At 37.1% G+C, this 21,162-nt stretch overlaps 1 protein-coding gene across 3 annotated transcripts in view; it reads left to right on the forward strand.

Annotated features, from left to right (window-relative positions):
- LOC128248884 (uncharacterized) overlaps positions 1 to 21,162 on the forward strand; it is a 118,587-nt gene that overhangs the window by 52,924 nt on the left and 44,501 nt on the right. Inside the window, exon 1 of one of the 3 annotated variants that reach the window (XM_089358478.1) lies at positions 5,065 to 5,232. The exons of 1 other annotated variant lie outside the window; for it this stretch is intronic. The gene's annotated coding sequence lies outside the window, so the exon portion shown is untranslated. Of the gene's footprint in view, positions 1 to 5,064; positions 5,233 to 13,563; positions 13,687 to 21,162 lie in introns of those variants that run through there. One more of the 3 variants, XM_089358479.1, reaches the window with a different exon arrangement.

Here is a 21,162-nt window from a genome sequence, read left to right on the forward strand (position 1 = left end):
AAAACAAGGATCAAAACACCTTGTGGTGTTTAATTACATCTCTTTATGTTCTGACTTCCCATCCTTCTGAGATCAATTTCTGCATTTCATTTTTCCATGGTGATCGATAAGACAAAGAACTGATCAAATCCTGTGATTGATTTAATTAGCTACCACCACCACCACCACCACCACCGATACCTCCACCACCACCACTATCATCACCACCAACATCACATTAACTGAAAATGTGTGAACTTGCATGATTGTTAGAAATCAATATTAAAAAACATCAATAGTGAAAGATCAATGAATTCCAGGATCAGTAGAGCAACAAGTTATAATTCCATGCAATAGCTAATCACATCCATTTTAATTTTCTGAGTTCACATCTAGCTCAGCCCAATGCTTCCTTTTATCTTCCCAGGGTCAATAAAATAAGTAGCAGTCAAGTACTTGAATCAATCTAATTATCTGTTCCTTCCAATTAGACTGTTTGGCCTTTGTTACAAAAAAAAAAAAACACAAAAAAATCATCATTAAGGCACATGAAATGATATTTAAGACTAATTATCATCGTTGTTTGTATGTCATTACAGATAAACTGATGTTCAAAATTTGAATAACGAAGGTAGATGATAATTATATACATGTATGTGCATATGCTTACACACACACACACACACACACACACACACATATATATATATATATATATATATATATATATATATATATATATACGATGGGCTTCTTTCAGTTTCCGTCTACCAAATCCACTCACAAAGCTTTGGTCGGCCTGAGGCTATAGTAGAAGACTCTTGCCCAAGGTGCTACGCAATGGGACTGAACCCGGAACCATGTGGTTGGTAAGCAAGCTACTTACCACACAGCCACTCCTGCACCTATGATGACGAATATGATGATGATGATGATGTGGGTGAGGATGATGATGATGATGATATTATATAGAAGTGCTCAGTACTGCATCTGTGTAAGATTGTTAATGTTATGGACTCAACTGTTTTAAAGAAAACTACTTCAATATTAAGTCGTTAATGTTATTTAGTAAATTATGCAAGATTGATTTAATATAAGACGACTAATGTCAGAAAACTTGGAAGGTCACCAAAATCATAAAGAGGAAGCAACAGACTTGCGTCAACAAATGCCTGCACTACATTCTGAAGATCTGGTGGCCGGACAGAATCTTTAAGGGAAGTCTGTGGGATAGAACGAACCAAATTTGTATCAACCAAGGTCATACTCAAAAAAAGATCTCACCTGTAAAATTTTCTGTTAAGTATTATACACGGTGGAGAATTGATTTCCTACCATGCCAATAATAATGATGAGAAAATCATAAAAATTACGAATTTCTATAAAAAAACTTCATTTCTGAATTATGTTTATTCATGTCCCAATTTGCCAAACGTTAAGGCCCAAATTGCCTAATTCTATGAAATTTGCCTAATCCTGGGACATGAATATACATAATACAGAAATTAAGTTTATTTTAATAGAAATTCATAATCTTTATGACTTTCTCCTCATTATTATTATATGACATTGTAAGGTGGTGAGCTGGCAGAATCGTTAGCACGCCAGCTAAAATGCTTAACGGTATTTCGTCTGTCTTTACGTTTTGAGTTCAAATTCTGCTGAGTTTGATTTTGCGTTTCATCCTTTTGGGGGTCGATAAACTAAGTACCAGTAATGCGCTGAGGTCTATGTTATTGACTAGTTCCCTTCCACCAAAATTTCAGGCCTTGTGCCAATAGTAGAAAGGATTATTATAAGACATGGTAAGAAATCAATTTTCTACCGTGTGTAATATTTTTTCCTTTTAATTTTATGGGGGTGAGTTACAAAAGGAAGTCTTTCCGAGATCACAAAGCAGCATTGCAAGGCAAGGGTTAAACTGGCAACCTGAAAGAAAGAGAAAAGTTGGACGACCTGAGATGACATGGAAAGGACGCGTGGAGGATGAAACGAAACCAATCGGTCGGTGTCTCTTGTTGAAATCAAGGCGGGGGCCCACGATCGCGTCTACTAACATGAAATAGTTGTGGCCCTATGCTCCTTACGGAGTAAGGTAGACTAACAAACGTCAAGGAATAAATAGCGATTTATGCAAAAGTATTTCTTTTCTCACCATATGTGGAATAAAATGGAAAATGATGAAACGATAAAGAGGCGGGAATAGAGAAAAAAAAGTAGGATTAAGAAACTAAGGGTTTTATTTGCTCCATTCATTCTGTTCCAAGTTATTTAAGGTGTTACTCACCCTGTTTGGGCACTCAGGGTAGTTTAAAGGAAGTGATATGCCTCACCTGACACCTACTTTTTATTAATCTTCTCTTTCTTTCTAAAAACCCCGCCGTCCTAGCGAGCTTTATTCGTCCATTCATAAATTAATTTATTCGTTTATTCATCCATTCGTACGTATATTCGTCCATCAATTTATTCGTTTATTAATTCATGTACTAGTCCATTTGTTTATTCGTTCATTCATACTTTCATTCATGTATTTATTATTTATATCTCTAATTGTTCGACGAGTCAATGAGTGTCTCCTCTACGTTGACGGCTGATCTACTAGAAATAACAGTCATATCTCCATATTATTAAAGAAAGGAAGACCAAGAACGTCATGTGAGATAAGGAATATTGTCGTAGATAAACTATCTGAAAAAGAAAGACTGAATTATTATGGTTAGGATGTTTGTTTACTCGTTTATACTTCCTCATGAAATGCTCAATGATGTTTTGAAGAATGGCCGAGGAGACTGAGGAAATAATGTCGTGACATTCATATTAACAAATGAGGTAAACGGAGCTTTTACCGAGAAACGAACTTTAGTCACCAACGTTTAGTGGTTATTCTATTTAACACACATGACATAGCTGTAGGCAGTGGTGGACTGGGTCTCGAAGTATAGGTTGCCAGGAGACTAAGGGGACCCACCCGCAACTACAATGCTACCATTTAATTTTCTTTTTTTCTTAAAAGTATTCTTTTCAACTGTCAACAAACACAGCCAGGCTGAATAAAAAATATTCTCAAACTTGAGGGGATGCGTCCCTTAGATACTAACATCGGCCCCCATATATGGATTCTAATGGTGCAGGGGCCCACTTGCCGTCGGGCAAGCTGGCAACCTGGCCAGTCCGCCACTGGCTGTAAGCAGGACCGCTGAGAACTTTATATCAGAGCTTACAAAATTTCTTTCAGGCCACACTTACCTTCGATAACTGTCAGTCTTCAATGTATACAATCATATTCGACATATTACGTTCTAAGTTCAAATTCCGCCGAAGTCGAATTTGCCTCTCGTCCATCGAGATCGATAAAATAAGTAAAATGAGTACAGTTAAGCCCTGAGGTCGATGCAATCGACAAACTCTCCCCTAAAATTTCGGGCTTCGTGCCTATTGCAGAAAGAAATTCATACAATGATATTCTGGGTCTAGGAATGTCCGGGTTCAGTTCCGGATACGATGTAATCACTAGACGTTCCTAATTTTCGTATGACATATCTGAAGGGTAGTGTAGATTTTGAAGTTGGGAATTCTTTCGGTTTTTAGACAAATTGAAAGCAGAAATAACTGGTACTCTGTCGGTTACGATGACGAGGGTCGCAATTGATCCGATCAACGGAACAGCCTGCTCCTGAAATTAACGTGCAAGTAGTTGAGCGCTCCACAGACACGCGTACCCTTAACGTAGTTCTCAGGGAGATTCAGTGTGACACAGAATGTGACAAAGCTGGCCCCTTTGAATTACTGGTACAACTCATTTTTGCCAGCTGAGTGGATTGGAGTAACGTGAAATAGAGTGCCTTGCTCAAGGACACAACTCGCCACCAGGAATCGAACTCGTGGTTGTGGCGCTGCCTCCAAGGCTATAAACAAAACAAATCGACCTTCACTACTTTATGCTTTTTCAGTCTGGTACTAATTCTATCGACGCTTTTGCCGAACTGTTAAGTAAACGAACCAGCACCAGTTGTCAAGCGGGTTGGGGACAAACACAAGCCAAAACCCGGAACACATACACACATACACACACGCACACGCACACACACACACACACACACAGATAGATAAATAGATAGATAGATAGATAGATAGATAACCGGTTTCCGCATAGTCAATATGTCATTATTTTGCTGAATTTTATAAACATCACAATCTACTTTATTGGAAATCTATAACTGCAAAACTTCATAAAATAACGTGCATTTTCAGAGAGCTATCCTTGTCTGCCACCAAGCCTAGCATGTACACGCATATTGCACCTCTTACTGTAATTCTCTCTTTCACCCTCCCTCCCACTCTGTCTATACCATGTTGACTACGACTGGAGAATCAGTCAACCAATATTTTTATTCGCTATTATTATAGAGAGATGTAAGGTGTAGCGATTTGAGGGAGAATTGGGGGCTATTTCTATCGAATCGGACGTTCAAGTGCATAGAAGTTCCTTCTTTGGTTCGAACAGTATTTGATGTAATAAAATCGATCAATTCGTTCTCTATATGTATCATAGATGCACACACACACACTTTCAAAATAAATTAAAAACAGACAGCAAAACCGAGCTGCTTTGAGTAAGATTTGAACTCGAAACGTAGATACACGTAACTGCCAACGGAAGCAGGATATTTTGACCGTGGCCACAGTTGCTTCTACCACCGCCCGCACCGCCTGCATATTCATAAATATCAATAAATATATAGTTTTAATGATAGCAGTTGACAGCTGCTTCTCACACAACATCGATCCACTCAATTATCGACATGCGTGTATATATACATATACATATATATACACACACATATTATATATATATATATATATATATATATATATATATATATATATACATACATATATATGGACATCGACAAATCGTGTGTGACGACATAAGATCTAGACCTCATATAGATAGATAGATAGATATGCACATATATACATATGCATGTATGTATAGAGGAGGAGACACGTGTGTGTGTGTGTGTAGTTGCTGTTGTTATGGTTAGTTAGAAGCAGCAATAGCAGCAGCAGTCATAGTCTTGGAGAGAAGAGAGAGGGAAAGTGTGTGCGAGAGAGAGAGAGTGAAAGAGAGAGGAGCGGCGTGTGCGATGGTGTTGGCAATGTCGGGCTTTACGCAGTCAACATTTGAGTCTCCTCTCTTTGCGAGATAAATAGAAAGTCGATGGCAAGTTGTTTCGGACAACGGCAAAAACAGTGAGTACAAACAAAAAAGCTTTCTGTTGTTAATTATTATTATTTACATTTGGGAGGATAAAAATCTGGCAGAAATAGATTAATTAATTGAAGAAGAAAAACTAAAGTTGCCATACAAATCTATACACGCGTGTATTTTAAACAAGCTGCATGTCAGGTGCGTGTGTGTGTGTGTGTGTGTATATGCATGTATGTAGAAGAAACTAAATAAGCACATTTAATTTTATTTATATACACACTCACATAAATAAATATATATATATATATATATATATATATATATATATATATATATATATATAGTCAAGTTGATTGCTGACTCCTTAAAACCTGAAATTCAGGGCCCTTATATCTTTAATTTACGCAAAAAAGAAAAGAATTAATAAAGAGTTAAAAAGTTGTTTTATTATCATATATCTTATCTTTTATTATCATATTATCTTGTATATATATATATACAATATAAGAATATAATGTTTCATTTTATTTATTATTTTCATACCCCACCCCTGTTGTTTCTTGGGTTATCCCAAACACGACGTGGTACCTTGGATAAATAACCAACTTGCCGGCGGTGCCTTGAACCGGCTCTGAAAATATCAAAATATATATTATTTCATTTCGTTCTACTCATAATCAAAATAATGATTGATAGATCATTATTATTATTTAAATATTGCCTAATATCTAAAAAGCTCACATCGATATTTTTGTTACATTTAATCGAACTTCGATTTAAATGGTTGATTTGAAGGTAAGAGTTGGGTGAGAGAATGTTTTCGATAACCAATTAATTTAATAATTCGAGAGATGATAGGAAATATGTGTTATTTTAAACACGCTATAGTCTAAACGTGGTTGGTTCGCCCATTTACAGGGTACAAACTTGATGTTTTTCTCATATTTCTCTGTACATCAGCTGAGTTAAGTTGATATATAAGTTACAGTAAGGTTCTGTTGTTACAAGCAAGCTAGAAATTTTCACCATGGAGAAAACTATATCTATCGAGCTGCCTTCTCTGTCGTCTGCTTATATCTATCTCTGTCTATCTCTCTCTCTCTCTCTCTCTCTCTATATATATATATATATATATATATATATATATATATATATATATATTAAATATATACTTTTATAAAACAAATTTTACAAAATATATAGTATCTGTTAACAGTCTTAGCCAAAAACTCACAGTTGAGTTTTTGTATATATATATATGTATACATGTCTCTTAAAGGATAGAGCTCAAAATCAATGCATTGAAGATACATATATATATCTGTCTGTCTATCTCTCTCTATATATATATTTGTCTAACTCTGTCTATCTATCTCTTTCTATCTATCTATACGCATCTCTATCTATCTGTCTCTCCGTCTTTTTTTCTGTATATCTCTGTCTATATGTTTATCTGTCTCGGTGTCTCCATCTTCGTGTGTCTCTTCATCTCTATTTCTATGTCTCTCTTTATCTCTTTATTTGTGTGTGTGTGTGTGTGTGTGCTACAAAAAAAATTAAAAAACGAAGACAACGTAAAAAAAAACAAACTAACAAACAGGTCGTATTAGGTTCACACTCAGGGAAATTGGAAGAAGCCTTTAATATTTCGAACCTTCGCTCTTCTACGGAAAGGATAGACGAGGAAAGAGAAAAACAGAAGAGAAAAGAATAAGTGTCTCAAGAAGACACGCACATCGTCATCTTTCTATCAATCTCTTTCTTTCTATCTCTCTCTCTCTCTCTTTCTGTCTCCCTCTTCTCTCTCCCTCTCAAGAAATTCGCTTTGCAATCAAGAGTTCCACGTTCAGTCTCACAGCACGATATGCTAAGCATGTATCTTTTACTATATCCTCGGGTCACCACGAACCTTGTGAGTAAACTATGTGGAAGCCCACCAGATGTAGATTTGATTTATTTATACACACACACACTCACATATACACACACACACACACACACACACACACACACAGTATTTTACGTGCCACAGAAGATATTTTCCGAAGTAAAAAAAATTTAATATTTAATTTCATTTGCATGAATGTGCTATTCTCTATAATTAACAAAATATTGTTGATGGCACGGGCATACTAGTATACATCATTTAAAATTAGCTAACTTTAAACGTGTTTGTTTGTTTGGCTGAATGAATACGTTGCGTATTTCGTTTTCGAAGAGAACCAAGACGTCACCTCTGATACACTGCAACAATGGAGGGTGCAACCATGCAGGTACCCAGGGACTTGCGAGTGTTCTTGTCCATACAGCACCTTCCAAGTGATGAAACCACGAAAGTAGCGGTTTTTCACGGGCACCGACACTCGTGGTATCATGAACACCACAACGAAATCTCCGCCGCCTGTTTATGGTTTAAAGAAATTCGTATACTGACAGACGCTTAACTGGATTACAGTGAGGGAAGGAAGGAAGGCCTCACCCAAGATACCCAGAGATCAGCTCTCATTTCTCGTCTCTGAATTCCTTGATTAGTTGCAAGACTGCCAATGACAATTAGGAATATACCTGGGCAATGGAGAATTTTATGAGTATTAGAGCCAAAACTGGCACAAGGGAGTGACAGATGCACCTGTACGGATCTTTTGATGGTAATCATGAAGAAGAATGGACCCACGCTGGTCATTAAGAAAAGTGAAAATAAAACAAATTTTGAAATTGAAATAAAATGTTATTCAAAAGTAAACCATTCTGAAAGATGTTTTAGAATGTTCTGAAAACATTCGTCCCCGGTTTTCCCATAGTTTTTCCCTCCAAAGAAACTCATCTTGATGGGATTCAATCATATTTGTTTGTACTCCCATTATACTCTTCAATCTGCCTTTATATTAAACACTTTCTCCTTTAGAAATGAAGTGAATATGCCGCGTCAAAACTCTGAATGTATGGCTAAATATCATAAAACATTTTAAATAACAATAAATCGAATTATACCCAAACGAGTAACATTTTGTTTCAATTTCAAAATTATTTTATTTTCACTTTCTTAATGACTACCGCGGGTCGCGAAATTTTTTTCCCACGAGATTTCCAGACCCTAATAATGAACTCATTTGCATACAACCAATCAGAGATTACCTTAACCTTGTTGTCAAGTTAACAAACACACTTTACCAAGTAAAACTCAAGACGAAGAACGGTGTTGTAAGTCGACCGATGGCCAAGTTATGAGAAGGAGACAAGTAATTAGATTTGCATCTATACCTGTTATGGGATTTTGTTAGGGCCCCGTATGGTAAAGATGTGGATGGGAAAAATGTAGGTAGAGGGTGATGTGCTAGCAACTCTCTCCCTTTACTGTTTTACAAGTAAACAACACAAATATCTACGCAGAGGCAGCCATGGTTGAAACAAGAACAAGAACAACAAGCATTCTTAAATGAGGAAAGGAGCATGGTTATTCTTTAACCAAGTGACCTTATCTTATCGCCCATCACTTGTTATGCGCTCATAAATTAGTTTGATAGTTTCATAACTTGGGTCCGGAACTCTCGTGGGGAAAAAAATTTTCGCACGTGGGTCCACTCTTCTTCATGAGTACCTTCTTTGTCTGTTTAAATATTAACTTTTAAAAACTTCAATGTAATTTGGCACAAGGCAGCAATTCTGGGGACAAGGGCTGAGTCGATTACATCGAACCTAGTACGCAACTGGTGCTTATTTTATCAACCCCCGAAAGGATGAAAGGCAAAGACGACCTCGGAGGAATTTGAACTTACAACATAAGGACGGACGAAATACCGCTGAGCGTTTCGCCCGGCGTGCTAACGATTCGCCCAGCTCACCGCCTTACTTAAATGTGATGTTATGATAAACTGTTTCCTTCAGTCACAACATCGGCAATAACAACAACATCGGCAACGTTCGAAATGAGAATAATCAACAAAATTAAATATATACCTCTTCTGTGGGTATTTAAAGAGCCGTTTTAACAGAAGTATTAGGCCTCTGGGATCTTTAGGGTTTGACGGCCAACATTTTTTATGTAGTGTTTTTGGTACCGAAACACTTTCAAACTTCGTATACTTGTATATTTTGCGGTATTGAACAGATAAAAATTTTGGGCCCTTAGACACGTGGGGTCTCCGAGCAACTGTTCAGTGTGCCCGTTCCTTAAGACGGTACCTCAGGGGATGACCAGGGTGAGGTATATGATCTGATGTTACTGGACATCGCTTTGCGGTCCGTTAAACCGTCACCGTCATTCATTGCGTTTCCTCAATGCAAGCCACCGAAAATCGTGCCTTTGCTTACATCTTTAACAAACATATCTTCACAATATTAAATGACAGTTAATTCTTCTGAGTTCACCCAGCTCTCTTCGAAAGGTTTTGTTTTTCATACCACAAGATGTCCAAAAATCAGTGTTGCATACAAAAGAAAAAATTGATCTAATGTGTTCTTCAATGAATTTGGCAAAGTGGGGGTAATTTAAGAGAGATTTGGCTGCTATTTCTAACAGACCAGCGACTGTTTACAGTCGTCCTCATTGATATTGGCATAGTTACGGATGTTAATGGTGTTGTTGTTCGTGTTTGCTTGTTGCTGTAAGTTTGTTTTTACCATGATGTTGTAATCCTGCGGGAGTGCAACAGGTGGCGGCTTGCTTGTACTGTGGGTAGCAAGGGAAATAAATACATGTGCACATTCACGTGTGTGTAAGGTATGCACACACACACACACACACACACACACACACACACACACACACACAAAACATAGATATGCACCTTCTACATGAGTGCAGTGTATCGACACACACACACATACATGTATGTATATGTGTATCTATCTATATACACCACACACACACACATTACATAAATTAGTGCAAGCACATCGACACACGTATACACACGATCATATATACAAACACCAAATTCATATATTCACAAATATGTGGGCCTGTCTTTGCGTAAACAAACTTTGTCGCTTCGTTAATTCTCAGGCTGAATTCGGAGATCATAAATCAGTGCTTCTCAAACTTTTTTTTCTATCACTCCTCTTACTAACACTTTTTCAACGTTCCTTAGACTCGAATCAACTGTCTGTTTCCACGAGTCATTTCTACTAATGCCGTCATGAAATCTCATATGACTAGCAAGGGCAGCTTTGGACAAACAGACCCTTAACTGCACCGATACCTCGAGTCAACTGCACCGATTCTTCGAGTCAATTGCACCGATACCTCGAGTCAGCCACACCGATACCTCGAGTCAGCCGCACCGATACTCCGAGTTAACCGCCCTGTTGCCGCGAGTCAGCCGCCCCGTTGCTGCGAATCGACCGCCCCATTGCCTTGCTATGATTCTACACCTGACCTATTTTAGTAAACATACATGTAATATCTGGCCAGAATGATTTACTTTTGTGCGTTTTGGGTAAATTTTGATGCACTTCTCAAAATTTACCGTAGCTTTCTCCGAAATTTGTTCTGCTTATCTTCAGACAGAAACACTAACAATATCGTATGACCATAGAAATTGGAAAAAGTTAGTAACTAGGAAAATAATTCCTTTAAAGCAGTATTTCACAGATATGTGGGGATGAGTTGCTCCAGCATGGAGCATTTGTAACAAGGGAATAAAACTTGCAGTAGATTTTACTTAAAGCTTCTTTTGAAATTGTAACTACCACTTCTTCACAGACGGTCATCTCTTCAAGTAACTAATGCCGTCATGAGATCTCATAAGACTAGCAAGGACAGCTTTGGACAAACAGACCCTAAGTGCAGATGTTACAAACATTTTCAGGCAGAAAAATGTCTGGGATTTTAAGTCAAGTCCTATTTACGAAGTGCTCGTTTCAAGATAGATTGTTCGATTCACCATGTTTCAAATGTTTTACAGCCATTGTCGGTCACTTCTTTCCAAACCGATCGATTTTCCGTCATCTGGTCCCAGTTTTCAACATTCACACAAATAACCTGAAGATTTCTTTTCACGACATTCCTAAAACGTTTCTTAAGGTTTATGTTTCGGACGTTGACCACGCTGGTTAGGTAACCTATCGTCCGGTAGCCTAGTAAGGTACCCAGTCCAATACATCTGAAGTAAATGGAGTAAAGACATGGGAATCTATGCAGATCCGGTCATGTTGAGGGTTGTGCAGGCAATCGCTTTTCCCTTTTCACATTATAAGAAGCTCCCTGTCTTCATTATTTTGTTATTTTACTTCGGTATCACAATATTTTAAACAAGCTACAATGCTCTTTACATACATGCACACACAGACACACATACATACAAACAAACAAAATTTTTTTTCCTTTTAGGGTAAACGTGGGAGGACATTTTAAGATATGAGATTTTTAAAAAATGGTTGTGAAACCCTGGTTTAGAGCAGTTATGCAAATTGCTAAGTGCATTTTGTATTTTGATTAAAGTTATAAATACACACACACTCTCTCTCTCTCTCTCTCTCTCTTTCACTTACAAACTGAGGCTGACATTTCCGTATAAACGTGACTGTACATATCTATAGATAATATTCAATGAAGAAGAGGTGAGGTGTGGTGGGAGGCGGAGTAATTTTCGGGTTATTGATGTTGCTATCTACCTCCAGCTCAACAAAACTATTATCAAAGACGTTCAAGTAGCGACCATCCTGTCTTTATTTATGGAGCATTTCTATACAATGGAAACGGAAATTATCTAGCAAGTCAAAGACCATAATTTCTTTGGATTTGTTTGGTTTAGACATGTATTAAACATCTGAGGCGATATTTCTTCAAAATTATGTATAACATAAACCTGGGGGGGGAAAAGGAAAAGGTTTCTACAAATAAACGTCAAAACTGAAAACTTGAGAAAAAGAAGAGGACAACCCTGCCCCCGTTTTTGCATAACCATAATCTACGATACTTAAAGCAGACAGACTCGAAGAAATTACGGTTTTTGACGAATTAAATAAAAGTCTGGCTCTATTGGAATACCGTTCAAAACAGAACGTGTCTTCTATTTTATTAAAGTGCTAAGGATAGATTCCTGTGGTGTAAAAACACTCGATCGTGCTATGGAAAGGGGATGGTGAAAGTGTACGAGAAAGAGAGAGAGACTCATATGAACTTACCAGCAAATGCTTACATACAAGCTGACATACAGTCACTACTGACGCGCGCGCGTACACACACACACGCACTCAGGTAACAGCTGTGTGAGAAAGTGGCGTGTATGTATTAATGTGCAAACACCATTTGCGACACAAATTGTAAACTCTCTTTGTAATGCACCCTATCAGATATCCCTGTAGCAAATAAATACATGCACCTGAAGATTACTGAATAACATTTGGGCAACAGGTCATACCCTTGGTGGTCAGGGCGATTCTGGATCAGTTGGGTTCCTTGACAGGACCTAGTTGGAAGCCCTCCTATACCATAAGGATTGCATCATCCGTATGTCCATATATTTTGTATGCAATGTATACTTTCTTCCTCATCTCTTTTCTTCCCTTCATCTTTTTTTGTAAATCTCCACACAAACTGTAAACTGTCTGTAAATGTCTCCCTGATCAGATGCCCTTGTGGCAAATACAAGGAATCGTTATTATTTTATCTTACTGCTTTCTTTAGGCCGATAAAGGTCAGCTAGTCAGTGTCTATCTGGTGGTTTTAAGGAAAGAGGTTTGTGTGTTGAACCAGATCAAAAATGGCTGAAGACAGATACCGTCCTCTTTGCCCAAACCGTCAGCAACCTTTTCAAGTTTCAAATGAAAAGGGAAGTGAAGCTTGAGAGGAAAGCATTGCCTCCCAGCAATTTTGTATCTATAAATTTGTTATCTACTGTAATCTTATTTGAAAAAAAATACAGTTTGAAGTTTATGTCGTAAGAATTTAGAACCTTCGAGAGACGTGAAATATTTCGTTTTTAATGGATTCAACGTTTCAGTTATTTTGCTGAAGCCCCGCCAACTGTGGCTAATACTTTTTAGGGCATTCTTTCTCTTTGCGATCTCAAAATTAAGGTGGAAATATTGATATTATATATATGTGGGGGGGGGGGGGTCTTGTATGCTTATATAAGACTATGATCTAACACAAACGTACACTCGCATATTTATTTATTTCAAAATCGTCAACTATGATACTTAAAACATATATATCCGAAGAAATTATAGTTTTAGACGCTCTAGATTTCCGACGTTATTCTTCAGGAACGCTCTCTACGAGCAAATTTTTTTTGCTTTTCCTATTTCACCAATCAGTCCATCCGGACATTCATTTTCATGATTTCATAATGAATCAATCAGTCACTTTTTATTTCATTGACTTTTGATGATGATTGCTTACGATAATTTTTCCACTTTACTTCGTGGATCATAAACTGAAAAGATACCAACGACTTTACCCACAAAACCAAGCAATGAGATCGAACTCGGAACTTCGGTATTGCAAAGCACTTTTTAACCAATCGTCTCTTACACACATACACGCACAGGTAATAATGTTATTGGTTGTAAATCAGACATTGATAGTTTGTGAGTGTACGTAGGTGTATGTATGTATGTGTATGTGTGTATATATATATATATATATGAAATTATTTTTATTATTATTTATAGCCACGATCTATGTAAATTTTGTCTACATGCGAGTGTATGTTTGTGTTAGATCATAGTCTTATATAGGCATACAAGACACATGATATATATATCCGTAAAAATTTATAGCACTATATATAGAGCATATCAGAAAATGTTATTCTGTTAATACGTTTTCTGTTCACCCCATGGGATTTACTAACAATTTTCACTTAGAGTTGAAATAAATGAAATTGGGAAAAATCAAGATGAACTGCATTAATTCTATACAATAATAAATGTCTACCTTTACTCTAATACTAAATTTGGGAGTTATCCGCACTAAAGGACAGAAAACGTGGGTCTTGTAATGAAAGAGTCGCGATTTCGATCGAGTTTTGATCAGATTCAATGTATTTAGAGAAATGCATTGTCTCTGCTGAGATGGTCAATATATCGAAAACTGTTGGTAGCACATCTGTCATGTTAACAGAAGATATAGGTTCAAGCTCCACAGGTACCTATGAGTGTCAAAAATGTGTTATATTTGTTTCCACATTCATGCTGCATGAAGGAATATACTGTAATATTTTCTTCTTTTTAGCCTACCTATGTTTGGTTTAAGGATATATATACAAACTTTAAATTCTATTACCAAAGTCGACCTGCATAAATCTTAACTAGTAAATTTTAATCTATTTTCAAAAATACTTTCTCATATATTTTTCTAATTTTAAAACAACACCTGATACATTATAAAATCTTTATTTTCTCCATCTCTGACGAGCGGAAGTATTGTCTGTCAATGTGTATCAACAACGGATTCCATTATAATGACAATACTTTCGTGAAACGATCGTAAGATGCATTAATTAACAAATTTTTAAACTGTCATGTTTCATATATTTATATATATTTCTAATACAATACTATTTTAGACATATATATCGTCGTGAGGAATTTTTTTGATATTGAATTTCATGTTTTTTATTTCAAAATAGAGTATATGTTTGGTTTAATGTAGGTTATACCGCTCATAAAAATGACCTTTCAAATTGGCGTTGTAATATGGGACTTTTTTTTTTTTTGAAAGTTGCTACACCTACTAACGCTGTTAATTTTTTGTTGTGACAGTGGATGGTTAGAGCCTCTGTCAATGCAGAAAATGTCCCCATTTTGGTTTATAGAAAGGCTTAAATTTGCCTGTACTAAGATCCGTGTTAATGTCTAGGAAACTAATTTTTGATTAATATGAATTTAAACCGTTCCATAAATGAAATGTGAAGATATTAGTAAAAGGATTAGCAAAGTGAACGGTTTTCTCACTCCCCTCTGCCCCTGAAAAGTAATCGCTCCCAAGTAAGACAGAGATAAGGAATGGCTTCAATGCTGGATTATTGTTAACTCCGAAGAGATGAAAGGCAAAATCAGTAATGGCAGGATTTAAACTCAGACCAGAATAAATAACATAAGACATTTTATTCAACACTCTATTGGTTCTGCCAATCCACTGAGTAGTGTAATGATATGTGGCACACAATGGTTTGCTACGACTGAAGAAAGAAGGGTCAGATCCCTTGACTTTCGCTGGCCCTTCTCAGGGTAAGTGATATCCTTGTGATTGATGGATCAATGAGTTGTTTCTGTAGGCCGATGTATCTGAAGGAAAACTACATCAGGAAATGTAGTTACAGACCTGAGGAGCAAGGAATAGTTAAGCGAAAATCTGGGAAATGAGACCCAACGAAGGCGACTGGTGGTGGATCGGTTGGCGGGGTGGGTGGTATTCAGAGGAGCAGTGACTGTCAGTAGTAGTAAGAGGGGCTGAGAGATGACACAGTATATGTGAGTGGACCGATGGTTGTAATATTTTGGTAAGCGAAATCTTTGTTAATCAGTCGATTGTTTTTTTCTAGACAGCATTAACCCTTAAAATGCAGGCAGGGGCTGTATGAATGTACGTGTCAAATGGGCAAAAAGCAAAGATTTTTTTTTCTTAAGGGTAATTGTTATACTTAGTTTCACTTTAAATAAGTACAAAAACTAAAATTGTTCACCCCTTGCACCGCAAGGATCTTTTTTAAAACGGGGGCCACATTTTGCATTAATGTTTTACGTAGTGCTTTTGGTACCGAAAGACTTTCAAACTTCGTATACTTATCTATTTTGTGTTATAGAACAGAAAAATATTTTTGTATTCGAATTTATTTCATGTAAAAAATTGTCTTATTTCGATAATTTCAACCAATCACTGACGTCCATTCAGCCGATATACATTAAGTGCCGACTACATAAACAAACGATTCTTCGTTTTATTTGCTTTTTTCATTTTAAATTTGCTTTAACCCTAACCCTAACCCTAACCCTAGGGTTAGGGTTAGGGTTAATTGTTTCAGAATCGTTTGTTTATGTAGTCGGCACTTAATGTATATCGACTGAATGGACGTCAGTGATTGGTTGAAATTACAGAAATACGACAACTTTAACATGGAATAATTTATGGATTTCTTTTTTTTTTAAGAAGACTAAGAGAAAAAGATGTTTTATATGACACATTCTACCAGTGATCCAAGTTTCAAAGTGTTTCGTTAATGAAAAATGTGGCCCTCGTTTTAAAAAAGATCCAAAATTTACAATCTCGTTATCGAGAAATGCCGTAAATTTTATAGTTCTTATGATTGTGGTCATATCCATGTATAAAATTTTGAAACCTCAACTGATGAGGTTCCCCGTTTAAGGGTTAAAAGATATGAGCTGCGATGTTAATGTTCGCTGTGGAAGTAGCAGCAACAAGCATGGCCGAATGATTAGAGTGTTTGCTTTAAAATTACAAGTTCCTAAGTTCAATCCCACTGCACGGTATCTTAGGTAAGTGTCTTTTACCATAGCTTTTGGTCGACCCAAGCTTTGAGAGTAAAGCTGGGTCGACGGAAACTATACTGAAGCCCGTCAGATGGATTATATCTGTAAATTCAATGGTACAGCCTTGTCACACAGTGACTGACACTGATTCCGTCTAAGATTCTCGTTAATTACATTCAAGGTAAACGTGTCTGTGGAATATTCAGCCACTTTCACGTTGATTCAATAAGTAGGCAATTTGCTCATTGAACAACTCGTCGAAATCGACCGAGATCCATTAATATTACATTTAGACGCACCGACCTATATGTGTGCGTCTTTGCTGGTACACGGTATGTGTGCGTGCATTCATATGTATGTATTTAGGTATATAAACATGTGTGTGTGTATATACATGCCTTTATGTGCGTATGTATATATACATTTGTGGTTGTCTTGGTGTATGTGTGTTACGTTTGGATATCCATCCATGACATAACATTGGATTTTCGGATTTAGTGAGGGAAGAGAAATGCGGGAGTTTGTCTTCAAATCTATCAACAATGATTATTAGAGTTCTATGGGGGAGGCTTGAATACGGAGGAAGGAGAGATCAAGCTAATCTGGCCATCTATTACCATGGAGACTTGCTGTTGATATGATCAGCTTCTGTCAGAAATGTTTCGTTCGATTGTTTGTATTTGCATTCCATGGCAGATTTTCACAGACAGAAAAGAAACTCTGTGTGTGTGTGTGTTCTGTCTTTATGTCAAAGTTCCATCGTATTTTTCATATTATCATTAAAGAAAAAAAATAGATGAACATTCATATTAATACCATAGAACTGCAGAGTTTTTTTCTTTAATCAATTGAAATAGAATGGCTTGGAGTATGTAGAGAAGCTATGCAAGCTTTGCTGCGTTATTTCCCTCCAAATGTATTTTGCCAGAGCGAATGTTAAGACCTGTTAATACAGTATGGCGTATTTGTTTCCGAAAACAAAATTAACGCAAACGACATTTTTTTATTTAATTTTTCAGGTTATGTTAAATAGGATTTGTCAATCTTAGAAAGGGAGTTATGTATATCAATTTTTATTTCGTTTTCCCCTCGGGTTATGTTGTATTATTATTATTTTCACGTTAAATTTGAGGAAGATACTTTCTGAACTCTGTCCTCTGTCGCGGTTGTTGCTTCATTGTTGTTACGTAGCGGCCATGGGATTTGTCCTGTGTGGGTGAAGGCTTGTGGCTTAATGGTTTGGGTGTCGTACTGAATCACCTTGGGAACTACATTAAGGGTACGCGTGTCTGGAGAGTACTCAGCCACTTGTACATTAATTTCACGAGTAGGCTATTCTACTGATCGGGTCAAATGGAACCCGCGTCGTCGTAACCGACGGAGGATCTTGTTCAAAACGGGGGGCACCAGTTTTCATTTATGTTTTATGTAGTGTTTTTGGTACCGAAAGACTTTCAAACTTCGTATACTTATCTAGTTTGTGTTATAGAACAGAAAAAAAATTTGTATTCGAATTTATTTCATGTAAAAAATTGTCTTATTTCGATAATTTCAACCAATCACTGACAAGTATTCAGCTGTTTATACTTACTCCTTTGGCAGTTTAAGCGGTGTAAAGCGTATTTAATCTCCATTACTTCTGACATTTTGCAGAGAGGCAACACACGTGTGTTCGTTTTCCCTAACCCTAATTGACTTGCTCCTTCCCTCAAAAACCAGGCATTGTGCCTATAATAGAAAGGTTTATTAGCTACTGCCAATATGCTTCAGCCATTTCTTGACAAGGAAATAATAATTTTATTACCGCCAGAATCGTTTGAGAATCGTTTGTTTACGTAGTCAGCACTTAATTTTTATGGTTGAATGGACGTCAGTCATTGGTTGAAATTACAGAAATACGACAACTTTAACATGAAATAACTTGCGATGTACGTTTTTTTTTTTGTTAAGAAGACTAAGAGAAAAAGATGTTTTATATGACACATTCTACCAGTGTCCCAAGTTTCAAAGTGTTCCGTTAAGAAAATACTGGTGCCCCCGTTTTGAACAAGATCCCCGACGGATGTCATTTTGTATTGTTTTTATTGTATGTATATTATGTATGTATGTGTGCATGTTTAAGCTTATAATTCATATGAAGATATATGCAACTTTTGTGTGTGTGTTTGTATTGTATACACGCAGTGCTGTGGGCCTTTAATTTCTCAATGGAGTCGTATGGACGTCATCGTGTCATGACGTACGACGTATCTTGGGCATCGTATTTCTCCAATCGATTTCTTCCAAAAAGACAGTTAGAGAAAGAAAAGAATCGGCCAAGTACAGCACTGGTACTTTACCTTTTATTGACCTTGAAAGGGGTGAAAGGCAAAGTTGACCGCAACAAAACTTGAACTTTGAATGCAGAGATCCGGAACGATCATCACAGAGCAATCTGTTCGATGCTCTGAGGACTTCACAAACTGCCACCCCACCCCACACACACACACACATACACACCTTTCTCTCTCTCTCTCTATCTTTCTCTCTCTCTGTCTCTCTCTATCTATCTCTCTCTCTCTCTATCTATCTCTCTCTCTCTCTAAATAAATAAATATATATATATATATACATATTTATGTTAATCTTCAAGTTTAGGAGGGTAAAAAAATAAATAAAAATATTCAAGGGAAGTAACTGAACGTTTTACCAGTGTTCTCCGTACTACTCTGTTTATAAATAAATCACACGCGTGATTGAATATCATAGTTTATTATGAGAAATCGAAAATGCCTCGTGAGAAGACCGGCTGCACAACATCCTATTGTTGCTGAAAACGAAATCCTCAATCTCATCTTATCTATATGAATTTCTATGGCGGAATTCAATCCCAAAAGAAAAAACATTTGTTTATTTTTTGGCTGCCATTTCTGAAGTGCATAATGTTGAGTAGGTGAATTTCTAGAACTGCATGGTGACCCTCACTCGGCGAGGTCGTGTTCATTGAAAATAGATATATTTTAATGAAATTTTCTACAGTGCAATATATTCAAACATCTGGAGCATAACTGTAGAAAATTTCATTAATAAATATCTATTTTTAATGAACACGATCTCATTGAGATCAGCATGCAGTCCTAGAAATTTATCTGTTGAATTTCATTATCATTTCCATCGACAAAGTTCTCTCCATGCACAATTGTTTCTTTTCTGCCTGTTGTTTTTGACTCCGTTCCGTCGGGTACTTTTGCAAACCATTTCGTTTCCGTTTTGGAAAAAGAAAATAAACATTTTAAACTTTTATAAGAAAAATTCCGTCGCATGCTGTTTTAGAAAAAAAAAAAAAAAAGCACGTGTGTGATTTATTTATAAACAGCTAAAAGAAAACGGATAATAATGGTAAGTCGTTCAGTTATTTCCCTTGAATATTTTTATTTACTTTTTACCCCCGTAAACTTGAAGATTACCCATATTTATATGTTTGCGAATGATTTTGTGTGATTACGTATGTAGATGTATACATATATGTGTGCAGGAGTGGCTGTGTGGTAAGTAGCTTGCTTACCAACCACATGGTTCCGGGTTCAATTCCACTGCGTGGCACCTTGGGCAAGTGTCTTCTACTATAGCCTCGGGCCGACCAAAACCTTGAGTCGATTTGGTAGACGGAAACTGTAAGAAGCCCATCGTATATATATATATATATATATATATATATATGTCTGTGTCTGTCCCCCACCATCGCTTGATAGCCGATGCTGGTGTGCTTACGTCTCTGTAAATTAGCAGTTCAGCAAAAAGGACCGATAGACTTAGTACTAGGCTTACAAAGAATAAGTCCTAGGGGTTGATTTGTTCGACTAAAGGCAGTGCTCCAGCATGGCCGCAGTCAAATGACTGAAACAAGAATAAAAGAATATACGTGTGTGTGTGTGTTACCTGTGCAGTGACCGTGTCGATAAAGAATTTGATTGGTTAATGACTGTTACAAGAACCTGGTTATCATGAGTTTGAACTCGATGCCGGCCGTTTTTTTAATTTTCTTGGCAAGGTTCTTCATTTTCTAAATATCTGCACAGCCAGCCATGAGAAATAAATGTACCGAATCGTCTGCGCATCTTACCTGCGATATCCTGACAACTTATTTTAACAAAATACTTACCTTTAATCTAATTGCCACTCATCCGAAACCCCCCCCCCCCTCCACGCACACACCTGTGCTTAAGTATGAGAATCTACTAGGTTTTTTTTTCTTCGGATTTTAAATGTATTTTGTAAAGAGGCGCAGGAGTGGCTGTGTGGTAAGTAGCTTGCTTACGAACCACATGGTTCTGGGTTCAGTCCCACTGCGTGGCACCTTGAGCAAGTGTCTTCTACTATAGCCTCGGGCCGACCAAAGCCATGTGAGTGGATTTGGTAGACAGAAACTGAAAGAAGCCCGTCGTATATATATGTGTGTGTGTGTCTGTGTCTGTGTTTGTCCCCCCCCCCCCCCAACATCGCTTGACAACCGATGCTGGTGTGTTTACGTCCCCGTAACTTAGCGGTTCGGC

The sequence above is a fragment of the Octopus bimaculoides genome, chromosome 10, assembly GCF_046866305.1.
Source record: "Octopus bimaculoides isolate indiv1 chromosome 10, ASM4686630v1, whole genome shotgun sequence".
Taxonomy (NCBI): Eukaryota; Metazoa; Mollusca; class Cephalopoda; order Octopoda; family Octopodidae; genus Octopus; species Octopus bimaculoides.